Genomic DNA, 12,705 nt, shown 5'->3' with positions numbered 1-12,705 from the left:
AGGCGCCATTTTGTAAAATTAAATGATTGATCATATCATCGCAACTAATCATCAAAAATCATCCATATTTGCATCATATCAAGTTCAGGTGACAGGTCATCAGGACATATCATCAGAGGTCATGCAAAGGTCACGACGCGCACGTACGCGCGCGTCAAAATTTTAAATTTCCCCAAATCGACCGTGGTCAAGTTTGGGTACGTTTCTGGTCATTTTGAGCATGTCAAGAATTTGCGCGCGCACAGGTATGCGTGCGCGTTCTTGCACCTACCATCGTTATGCATCTTCGAGTCATCATTTTTTTCATGTCTTTCCATTGTTCATTATCTTCTGATTAATTTGATACCTCATTCAGCCTCTAACGACCAATAATACGGGAATGCGCGTCCATTCAAATTTGCATTACGCGCGCGTAAATGGGCTAAAATATGCCTATATAAAATTCACTGTAGCTCTTCAGGGAGTCCGTTGACCCCAATTTTTCTTTTCATATTCGAATAGAGTATGAATAGGAGATATGATTTCATGCCACATTTGACTCTTAATTACATCGTGACGTCATCAAAATGGCGTCGGAACTAAGAACAAGTGTTTTCTGTTTCATGATGTCACCACAGTCATTTAAATTGATTTTAATTCCGTAAATCTTGGTCTGTTCTCGCCAAATTTTCAATATGTTTTAGCTTAGAATGTATCCTTTAGACAATATCTCCACTGTTTCATTTTAAAGCTTGTACTATTCTCAAAACTAGAATTTGTAGAGTTTTGTCATCATGCCAATTTGGAATTGCAAGAATGTACATTCAATGTCAAGTTGACAATATGTTTCCTATTTTGCTCTCTGTGCTTGTCGAACACACTGTGGCCGACTGGATAACACACCTGACTGGTATACCAGGGTTCGGTGGTTCAAACCTCGCTGGACCCCCTTTTTTTTTTTTTTTTTTTTTTTTGGTCCTTTTTAGGTGGTCTGTCATTAAGATGACAGATCACCTATTATATTCGTCAGAATTTTCTTTATTTTTATTGCCAAATCTTTGTCCACCTCTATCTCAAAATCGGGCATGTCAATTTCCTTGATTTTCATGTCATGTATGGGCATCATTATGGACATGGGAATGGAAACTTTTCAAGGTTATCAAATCATGATGACGTCATCTAGGCGCCATTTTGTAAAATTAAATGATTGATCATATCATCGCAACTAATCATCAAAAATCATCCATATTTGCATCATATCAAGTTCAGGTGACAGGTCATCAGGACATATCATCAGAGGTCATGCAAAGGTCACGACGCGCACGTACGCGCGCGTCAAAATTTTAAATTTCCCCAAATCGACCGTGGTCAAGTTTGGGTACGTTTCTGGTCATTTTGAGCATGTCAAGAATTTGCGCGCGCACAGGTATGCGTGCGCGTTCTTGCACCTACCATCGTTATGCATCTTCGAGTCATCATTTCTTTCATGTCTTTCCATTGTTCATTATCTTCTGATTAATTTGATACCTCATTCAGCCTCTTACGACCAATAATACGGGAATGCGCGTCCATTCAAATTTGCATTACGCGCGCGTAAATGGGCTAAAATATGCCTATATAAAATTCACTGTAGCTCTTCAGGGAGTCCGTTGACCCCAAATTTTTTCTCACTCTTTTATATATTCAATATTTCATTTGGAGATTTTGTAATTACGTCAATTTTAAGTTATTAGTGAAAATTACATATTTCCGCAACAAACGTCAATGACTTGACCGTATCTTCGTTTTTACTGGTCAGTTTTCTTCCAAATTTTGATATCGTATAGTGAAGACAATTCTCTACAAATAACGTGGAATAATTTTGACTTTTGACCACAGCATCAATGTGTTATGATGTGTTTAAATTTTTGCAAATTTTTTCTGGACGTAATTTTTGAGAAATTCTTTAGAGAAATGTTTTATTAACCAATTGTACAGTCTTCCTGAAAATTTCAAGCCCACTTGCCTTGCATTTTTTTATGTAGGACAATTTTTGTAATTTTGCCGGAACTTTTTAAGGGGCAATTTTAACATTGTAAAACATCATTTATGTATTTTTTAGTAAACGCTGCAATATTTAAACGCTATTGGGTTGAAAATTTTCATTCCGGACATTTTGCTGAAATTCCTGGATTTTTTTCTGTTTGTTCATTTTTACTTAATATAACATATAACAAATTTTCAGGTACCTTCTGTGAAATGAAAAAATTGTGCAATTTAGTTAATTACACATGTTCCCGAAATTTTGCGGGAAAATTGCCAGTATTTGAATCTTTCACCTGACTTTTTTTCAGTAAAAATCATCAAGAAAGAATTTTCAAGTAAATGTCAAAGTCATACAAAATTAATAAATGGATATTGAAAATTTTTGACGGAAAATATTATTTGAAATGTTTAAAAATTTTCAGAAATTTGGCAAACATTTACAAAAAAATCTGGTTCTTTTATCAAATACATCACTCATGAGTTTTGAGGTGAATGCTGTGAAATTATAGCATTATGAAACTTCTCATTAAAATCTATTGAAATGTAGCAGAAAATTTGAACAAAAATATTTAAGATATTTTAGCTTTTAAAAAGTATCACCTATGAATTTTCAAGTATTCTGTGAAATTAATACCCACTGACATTGTGAAATGTCAGTGGGTGAAATAAAAAAAAAATGCTCAAAGTACAAAGAATTTTTAACAAGAATTTGCATAAAAAACATCAAACTGTCGATTAAAAATTAGCTGCTGTGAAAATTAAGGCGCCTTTCATTGCGCAATTTTGGAAAGCCAATTTCGGTAAAATCGTCTGAGATTTTTGGAGAGTTTTTAAGCCGGCATTTTACGTGCTCCTAACTTTATTTCGTATTTAACATATTGCATTATCACCACCATCATTATAATCATCACGATTGTCATCACTACATTTATAATCACATTTAGCAATGGTCAAAATTTATTCCTTTGATGTCTATGATCAAGATTATCAATCATATCTGAATGATTCATTCCCGGGATTCATTTTATACAACATTAGCCGACAATGAATGAAAAATCATGACAGACCACCTAATTCGTCCGCATGACGAATTAAAATCTAGTTCTATCTCTTTCTCTCGCAATTTATCCTCTTTTAAACAATTTATTTCTCATAGAATTATACATTTAAAATAATTTTATTTGCAAGCGAGAATAGGGAAAAACTTATCACTTATTAAGAACAGTTTTCTTTTCTCAATTAAATTACGATCACACAACTCAGACGTCTCTTTCTTAATACTTTCTTTCTTTTTCTATCTCTTCTCTCGCAATTTATCCTCTTTTAAACAATTCATTTCTCATTGAATTATACATTTAAAATAATTTTATTCGCAATCACTTATTAAGAACAGTGACAGTCAAAAGAACTCGTTATGAACCATTATAATACTTTGAATTTAATTGAAAATAATTTTTATCAAGTCATATTTTAATTTCAATGCTAACAGTATCCCATACCCTTATATGCGTATTGAAAGATGTGATTGAATGTTTACAAGGTCCCTTTTCTTTTAAATCAACATAAAAGTACCATTGGAAAACGTTTTGCAGATGGCGAATTGCAAGGCATCCTGTTGGGCAATGCAGGATATAGATTGGAACTATGGCTAATGACACCAGTGTGAGATCCACAAACAATGCTGACAGATCATATAACAGACTTGCAATATGAACATGTATAAATAAACTTTAAAACTGTTCTTGCACAGGGATTCCCATCAAGATTTCAGAACCTAAATTTTTATTTTGCATTGCAAGGCATTTGTTCAAATTCTACCGCAGTATTGAATGAATAACATTATCTTCTATCTACTGAGATGAGAATAAAGTTCAAGTTTAACTTTCTCAATCCTGAAGAATGTAGTCTTTGTCATTTTTTTGTTCAAAATTATGAGGCAATGACATCAACAACTTATGTCTAGGTCACATTTGCCAGCCGGTGGCATTTTGGCGAGTCAAAATCAGCCATTTTACTCATCCTTGTACCAGCTTCATGTAGGTGGTTTGTATAGTAATACATAAAACGACTGATTTCGACTAGCCGTAAGGCCACCAAATGTGACCATGGTATATCTCATTTTCATATTACTTGCTAAAATATATGCTTTCGGAAATTTCCAAAGTTCAAGGTGATTTACTTCATTTTCTAAAACAATATTCAACAGGTTTCCAGTAAAAAAAAAATGCAGAGAAAGTTGCATTGTTTAATGTTACTACTGATTTCCATTAACAAACTGCTGCAAACAATTGTGGATAATTACAAAAATCAACATGGATGATTTTAAATGTTTGCAGCATAGCTTGCTGCATTCTGAGCGTCTCCTGCTGAACTTGCTGCATATCCATGCTCCTGGTACTTGGTGTGCTGGTCATAACAGGAAGAGCACCTTCTCTTCTCTTATGCTGGGTGTCATCTTGGTGTCCTAAAAATCAACTAGACCCCATCTACCCTGGATGTCAATGGTGCCCCGGGAACAGCTTGAGGTTCCGCCTCAACCTCCTTTTCCTCCTCTGGCTTCCCCATGTCCAGAAGCAGGCTGCCTTATGTGAAAGCTGCACATCAAGAAAATAATTTTAGACTTAATTTTAATTACATCTTCAAACCATTCCGCATTGATTTTTTTTTAATTGACTTACTATGATTCAACATTTTTATTTCATTTTGGAAATCTTAAATCATTTACCAACTCTGAACAAAAATCCCTCAATCTGGCAAGAGTAATTGAAGCTACTTACTATTCCTTGCAGAAATTTTCATGAGGAAAGAAGAACTATCCCCGTTAAAATTCAGATTTAATTAATTCAAAATTGATGATAGGAATTTTATGGGTTAGGGATAATTATTCTAGCTTTTAAAAAATCTGAATTTTTCATTGTAAACCAGTTTACCTATTTCTATAGGGAGAACCATCTTGTACAAATTTCAATCGAAATTATGCTCATTTCTCGAGAAAATGAATGAAAGAATATAGCAAATTTAATGAAATGATCCTTAGGTATATATTTTTTCAACTTTGTTATGACTTTGTGTGATAAATCTTTTATGTAAAACTAACCAGTTGCTCAGATGCCCCAGTCTCTGTCTCCTGGCCATGGACCCAATGCTTGGCCTTGTCCCTCATGGCTGCCAGCACAATCTCCATATTTGGCTTCACTTTACCACCTAAAGATTTAACAAAGTGCAGTAATGCCACAATTATAAATGTTCTCCATGCAAACAGGGATCACAGCAGAAGGATTTTAAAAAAAAACTATGAAGGGTGATTTTGACTCGCCTCACCCCAGGCGCAGATCCAGGAATTTCCAAAAGGAGGGGCACTTTTGTCAAGAAAATGTTGACAACCCCCAAAAAACTGGTCATTACTTGCATATATATACACAGTACTTTCAACAATTTTTTTGGGGGTGTACCCCCCCCCAGATCTGTGCCTACCCCCCCCCCCCACAAACACAGGGGATCTAGGCCAAAGAAGAATCTGTCAATAACAAATTTTGAAGTCACTACACACAGAACTGTTCAGTTATGAAGTTTTCCACAAATGCAGCAATTTAATTACTGAATGACTGAAATAGACAAAGAATAATACTTGTTTTTTAATTAGTATTTAGCCGTGACACCAATCCTTAACCCGTTGATGATCATGGGGGTACATTTGTAAGTTTCGAAATTTATGCATCCGCCATTGCAACATCAAAAGATAAAAATATTAAACACACAAATTTGCCAACGATCTCTGGTGAATTTTTACATTTGACCTAACCTGATCATTGTCACTCCCAAATATATATTTGCCAAGTTGAAGTTGAACCATCAAAGGGTTCTTTATTTATCACAGGAACGATGCATATTCAGGTGACCTTAATACCCTCAAAATAATTAAAGTATAATCAATCCTACATGCATTCTTGGACAAATTTTAAAATCAAACAGTTCTTTACTTATCAGAATAATTTAAGAAAGACAGGATGGCCAGACAACCCCAAAACCTGTCCTCGGACCCACCTCTGATGGGTGGATGTAAAAAAATTATAGATATTTTGGATTAGTTGCATGACAATTACAACAAAATAAAATTTAAGAGATAGTGATCTTTAATTCTTCTTGATGCATATAAAATATATTCTTTACTCTTATAAATAAAAATACATACCAGTCTTTGTCTGATTCCTAGCATAATCATTCACTCTTTTGTTAGATCACTCCAAGACCGCCTCATGTTGGAGGCAGTCCGACCTGGGCAGCCAATAGCATCTCCACACAGGCTCTCTGTCTGGTTTCTGCAAACCTTTATTTAAAATGCAAACACAAACAAATCATAAAATAGGTATATGCTATATATTAATTGAAAAGACACTCTGCACTTTGTCAAGATTGTCTAAATGTATTTGACAAAAATCTCATTTCATGGCATATAATTAGGTGGTCTGTCATGAATATGACAGATCACCTATTATATTCGTCAGAATTTACTTTATTTATTTTTATTGCCAAATTTTGTTCCCACTTTATCTCAAAATCGGGCTTGTCAAATTTCTTGATTTTCATGTCATGTATGGAAATTATTATGGAATCGCGAAACGAAACTTTTCAAGGTTATCATGATGACGTCATCTAGGCGCCATTTTGTAAAAATGAATTATTGATCATATTACCGCAACTAATCATAAAAAATCATCCATATTTGCATCATATCAAGTTCAGGTGACAGGTCATCAGGACATGTCATCAGAGGTCATGCAAAGGTCACGACGCGCACGTACGCGCGCGTCAAAATTCAAAAATTCCCCAAATCAACCGTGGTCAAGTTTGGGTACGTTTCGGGTCATTTTGAGCATGTCAAGAATTTGCGCGCGCACAGGTATGCGTGCGCGTTCTTGCACCTACCATCGGTATGCATCTTCGAGTCATCATTTATTTTATGTCTGTCCACTGTCCATTAGCTTCTGATTAATTTGATACCTCATTCAGCCTCTTACGAGCAATAATACGGGAATGCGCGTCCATTCAAATTTGCATTACTCGCGCGTAAATGGGCAAAAATATGCCTATATAAAATTCACTGTAGCTCTTCAGGGAGTCCGTTGACCCCCAATTGTTTTTTCCTATTCGAATAGAGTATGAAAAGAAAATATGATTTCATGCCACATTTGACCCTTAAAAACATCGTGACGTCATCAAAATGGCGTCGGAACTAAAAATTAACGTTTTCTGTTTCATGATGTCACCGCACTCATGTAAATTGATTCTAATTCCGTAAATATTGGTTATTTCTCGCCAAATTTTCAATATCTTTTAGCTTAGAATGTACCCTTTAGACAATATGTCCATTGTATCATTTTAAAGCTTGTGCTATTCTCAAAACTAGAACTTGTAGAGGTTTGTCATCATGCCAATTTTCTACTTGCAAAAATTTACATTGACAATATGTTTCCTGTTTTGCATTTGCCGTCTGTCGGAAACATTGTGGTCGACTGGATAACGCACCTGACTAGTAAAGCTGGGGTCGGTGGTTCAAACCTTGCCTGCCTTTTTTTTTTTTTTTTTTTTTTCCTTTTTAGGTGGTCTGTCATGAATATGACAGATCACCTATTATATTCGTCAGAATTTACTTTATTTATTTTTATTGCCAAATTTTGTTCCCACTTTATCTCAAAATCGGGCTTGTCAAATTTCTTGATTTTCATGTCATGTATGGAAATTATTATGGAATCGCGAAACGAAACTTTTCAAGGTTATCAAATCATGATGACGTCATCTAGGCGCCATTTTGTAAAAATGAATTATTGATCATATTACCGCAACTAATCATAAAAAATCATCCATATTTGCATCATATCAAGTTCAGGTGACAGGTCATCAGGACATGTCATCAGAGGTCATGCAAAGGTCACGACGCGCACGTACGCGCGCGTCAAAATTCAAAAATTCCCCAAATCAACCGTGGTCAAGTTTGGGTACGTTTCGGGTCATTTTGAGCATGTCAAGAATTTGCGCGCGCACAGGTATGCGTGCGCGTTCTTGCACCTACCATCGGTATGCATCTTCGAGTCATCATTTATTTTATGTCTGTCCATTGTCCATTAGCTTCTGATTAATTTGATACCTCATTCAGCCTTTTACGACCAATAATACGGGAATGCGCGTCCATTCAAATTTGCATTACTCGCGCGTAAATGGGCAAAAATATGCCTATATAAAATTCACTGTAGCTCTTCAGGGAGTCCGTTGACCCCCAATTGTTTTTTCCTATTCGAATAGAGTATGAAAAGGAGATATGATTTCATGCCACATTTGACCCTTAAAAACATCGTGACGTCATCAAAATGGCGTCGGAACTAAAAATTAACGTTTTCTGTTTCATGATGTCACCGCACTCATGTAAATTGATTCTAATTCCGTAAATATTGGTTATTTCTCGCCAAATTTTCAATATCTTTTAGCTTAGAATGTACCCTTTAGACAATATGTCCATTGTATCATTTTAAAGCTTGTGCTATTCTCAAAACTAGAACTTGTAGAGGTTTGTCATCATGCCAATTTTCTACTTGCAAAAATTTACATTGACAATATGTTTCCTGTTTTGCATTTGCCGTCTGTCGGAAACATTGTGGTCGACTGGATAACGCACCTGACTAGTAAAGCTGGGGTCGGTGGTTCAAACCTTGCCTGCCTTTTTTTTTTTTTTTTTTTTTTCCTTTTTAGGTGGTCTGTCATGAATATGACAGATCACCTATTATATTCGTCAGAATTTACTTTATTTATTTTATTGCCAAATTTTGTTCCCACTTTATCTCAAAATCGGGCTTGTCAAATTTCTTGATTTTCATGTCATGTATGGAAATTATTATGGAATCGCGAAACGAAACTTTTCAAGGTTATCAAATCATGATGACGTCATCTAGGCGCCATTTTGTAAAAATGAATTATTGATATTACCGCAACTAATCATAAAAAATCATCCATATTTGCATCATATCAAGTTCAGGTGACAGGTCATCAGGATATGTCATCAGAGGTCATGCAAAGATCACGACGCGCACGTACGCGCGCGTCAAAATTCAAAAATTCCCCAAATCAACCGTGGTCAAGTTTGGGTACGTTTCGGGTAATTTTGAGCATGTCAAGAATTTTCGCGCGCACAGGTATGCGTGCGCGTTCTTGCACCTACCATCGGTATGCATCTTCGAGTCATCATTTATTTTATGTCTGTCCATTGTCCATTAGCTTCTGATTAATTTGATACCTCATTCAGCCTCTTACGACCAATAATACGGGAATGCGCGTCCATTCAAATTTGCATTACTCGCGCGTAAATGGGCAAAAATATGCCTATATAAAATTCACTGTAGCTCTTCAGGGAGTCCGTTGACCCCCAATTGTTTTTTCCTATTCGAATAGAGTATGAAAAGGAGATATGATTTCATGCCACATTTGACCCTTAAAAACATCGTGACGTCATCAAAATGGCGTCGGAACTAAAAATTAACGTTTTCTGTTTCATGATGTCACCGCACTCATGTAAATTGATTCTAATTCCGTAAATATTTGTTATTTCTCGCCAATTTTCAATATCTTTTAGCTTAGAATGTACCCTTTAGACAATATGTCCATTGTATCATTTTAAAGCTTGTGCTATTCTCAAAACTAGAACTTGTAGAGGTTTGTCATCATGCCAATTTTCTACTTGCAAAATTTACATTGACAATATGTTTCCTGTTTTGCATTTGCCGTCTGTCGGAAACATTGTGGTCGACTGGATAACGCACCTGACTAGTAAAGCTGGGGTCGGTGGTTCAAACCTTGCCTGCCTTTTTTTTTTTTTTTTTTTTTCCTTTTTAGGTGGTCTGTCATGAATATGACAGATCACCTATTATATTCGTCAGAATTTACTTTATTTATTTTTATTGCCAAATTTTGTTCCCACTTTATCTCAAAATCGGGCTTGTCAAATTTCTTGATTTTCATATCATGTATGGAAATTATTATGGAATCGCGAAACGAAACTTTTCAAGGTTATCAAATCATGATGACGTCATCTAGGCGCCATTTTGTAAAAATGAATTATTGATCATATTACCGCAACTAATCATAAAAAATCATCCATATTTGCATCATATCAAGTTCAGGTGACAGGTCATCAGGACATGTCATCAGAGGTCATGCAAAGGTCACGACGCGCACGTACGCGCGCGTCAAAATTCAAAAATTCCCCAAATCAACCGTGGTCAAGTTTGGGTACGTTTCGGGTCATTTTGAGCATGTCAAGAATTTGCGCGCGCACAGGTATGCGTGCGCGTTCTTGCACCTACCATCGGTATGCATCTTCGAGTCATCATTTATTTTATGTCTGTCCATTGTCCATTAGCTTCTGATTAATTTGATACCTCATTCAGCCTCTTACGACCAATAATACGGGAATGCGCGTCCATTCAAATTTGCATTACTCGCGCGTAAATGGGCAAAAATATGCCTATATAAAATTCACTGTAGCTCTTCAGGGAGTCCGTTGACCCCCAATTTTTTTTTCCTATTCGAATAGAGTATGAAAAGGAGATATGATTTCATGCCACATTTGACCCTTAAAAACATCGTGACGTCATCAAAATGGCGTCGGAACTAAAAATTAACGTTTTCTGTTTCATGATGTCACCGCACTCATGTAAATTGATTCTAATTCCGTAAATATTGGTTATTTCTCGCCAAATTTTCAATATCTTTTAGCTTAGAATGTACCCTTTAGACAATATGTCCATTGTATCATTTTAAAGCTTGTGCTATTCTCAAAACTAGAACTTGTAGAGGTTTGTCATCATGCCAATTTTCTACTTGCAAAAATTTACATTGACAATATGTTTCCTGTTTTGCATTTGCCGTCTGTCGGAAACATTGTGGTCGACTGGATAACGCACCTGACTAGTAAAGCTGGGGTCGGTGGTTCAAACCTTGCCTGCCTTTTTTTTTTTTTTTTTTTTTTCCTTTTTAGGTGGTCTGTCATGAATATGACAGATCACCTATTATATTCGTCAGAATTTACTTTATTTATTTTTATTGCCAAATTTTGTTCCCACTTTATCTCAAAATCGGGCTTGTCAAATTTCTTGATTTTCATGTCATGTATGGAAATTATTATGGAATCGCGAAACGAAACTTTTCAAGGTTATCAAATAATGATGACGTCATCTAGGCGCCATTTCGTAAAAATGAATTATTGATATTACCGCAACTAATCATAAAAAATCATCCATATTTGCATCATATCAAGTTCAGGTGACAGGTCATCAGGACATGTAATCAGAGGTCATGCAAAGGTCACGACGCGCACGTACGCGCGCGTCAAAATTCAAAAATTCCCCAAATCAACCGTGGTCAAGTTTGGGTACGTTTCGGGTCATTTTGAGCATGTCAAGAATTTGCGCGCGCACAGGTATGCGTGCGCGTTCTTGCACCTACCATCGGTATGCATCTTCGAGTCATCATTTATTTTATGTCTGTCCATTGTCCATTAGCTTCTGATTAATTTGATACCTCATTCAGCCTCTTACGACCAATAATACGGGAATGCGCGTCCATTCAAATTTGCATTACTCGCGCGTAAATGGGCAAAAATATGCCTATATAAAATTCACTGTAGCTCTTCAGGGAGTCCGTTGACCCCCAATTGTTTTTTCCTATTCGAATAGAGTATGAAAAGGAGATATGATTTCATGCCACATTTGACCCTTAAAAACATCGTGACGTCATCAAAATGGCGTCGGAACTAAAAATTAACGTTTTCTGTTTCATGATGTCACCGCACTCATGTAAATTGATTCTAATTCCGTAAATATTGGTTATTTCTCGCCAAATTTTCAATATCTTTTAGCTTAGAATGTACCCTTTAGACAATATGTCCATTGTATCATTTTAAAGCTTGTGCTATTCTCAAAACTAGAACTTGTAGAGGTTTGTCATTATGCCAATTTTCTACTTGCAAAAATTTACATTGACAATATGTTTCCTGTTTTGCATTTGCCGTCTGTCGGAAACAGTGTGGTCGACTGGATAACGCACCTGACTAGTAAAGCTGGGGTCAGTGGTTCAAACCTTGCCTGCCTTTTTTTTTTTTTTTTTTTTTCCTTTTTAGGTGGTCTGTCATGAATATGACAGATCACCTATTATATTCGTCAGAATTTACTTTATTTATTTTTATTGCCAAATTTTGTTCCCACTTTATCTCAAAATCGGGCTTGTCAAATTTCTTGATTTTCATGTCATGTATGGAAATTATTATGGAATCGCGAAACGAAACTTTTCAAGGTTATCAAATCATGATGACGTCATCTAGGCGCCATTTTGTAAAAATGAATTGTTGATCATATTACCGCAACTAATCATAAAAAATCATCCATATTTGCATCATATCAAGTTCAGGTGACAGGTCATCAGGACATGTCATCAGAGGTCATGCAAAGGTCACGACGCGCACGTACGCGCGCGTCAAAATTCAAAAATTCCCCAAATCAACCGTGGTCAAGTTTGGGTACGTTTCGGGTCATTTTGAGCATGTCAAGAATTTGCGCGCGCACAGGTATGCGTGCGCGTTCTTGCACCTACCATCGGTATGCATCTTCGAGTCATCATTTATTTTATGTCTGTCCATTGTCCATTAGCTTCTGATTA

The 12,705-nt window shown here is 36.0% G+C and overlaps 1 long non-coding RNA gene across 1 annotated transcript; it reads right to left on the bottom strand.

Moving 5' to 3' along the window:
* Positions 1-3,413: 3,413 nt before the first annotated feature.
* Positions 3,414-7,383, bottom strand: LOC129284022 (uncharacterized). The gene is made up of 3 exons (XR_008586797.2): positions 6,197-7,383; positions 5,102-5,208; positions 3,414-4,598 (listed from the first exon to the last, which is right to left on the bottom strand). It is a non-coding gene; the product is annotated as an uncharacterized LOC129284022 (long non-coding RNA).
* Between the last annotated feature and the right edge of the window lie 5,322 nt (positions 7,384-12,705).

Source organism: Lytechinus pictus, unplaced genomic scaffold (genome assembly GCF_037042905.1).
Source record: "Lytechinus pictus isolate F3 Inbred unplaced genomic scaffold, Lp3.0 scaffold_24, whole genome shotgun sequence".
Lineage (NCBI taxonomy): Eukaryota > Metazoa > Echinodermata > Echinoidea > Temnopleuroida > Toxopneustidae > Lytechinus > Lytechinus pictus.
The sequence above is the reverse complement of the archived record's forward strand: the minus strand, read 5'-3'. Positions and strand labels throughout refer to the sequence as shown.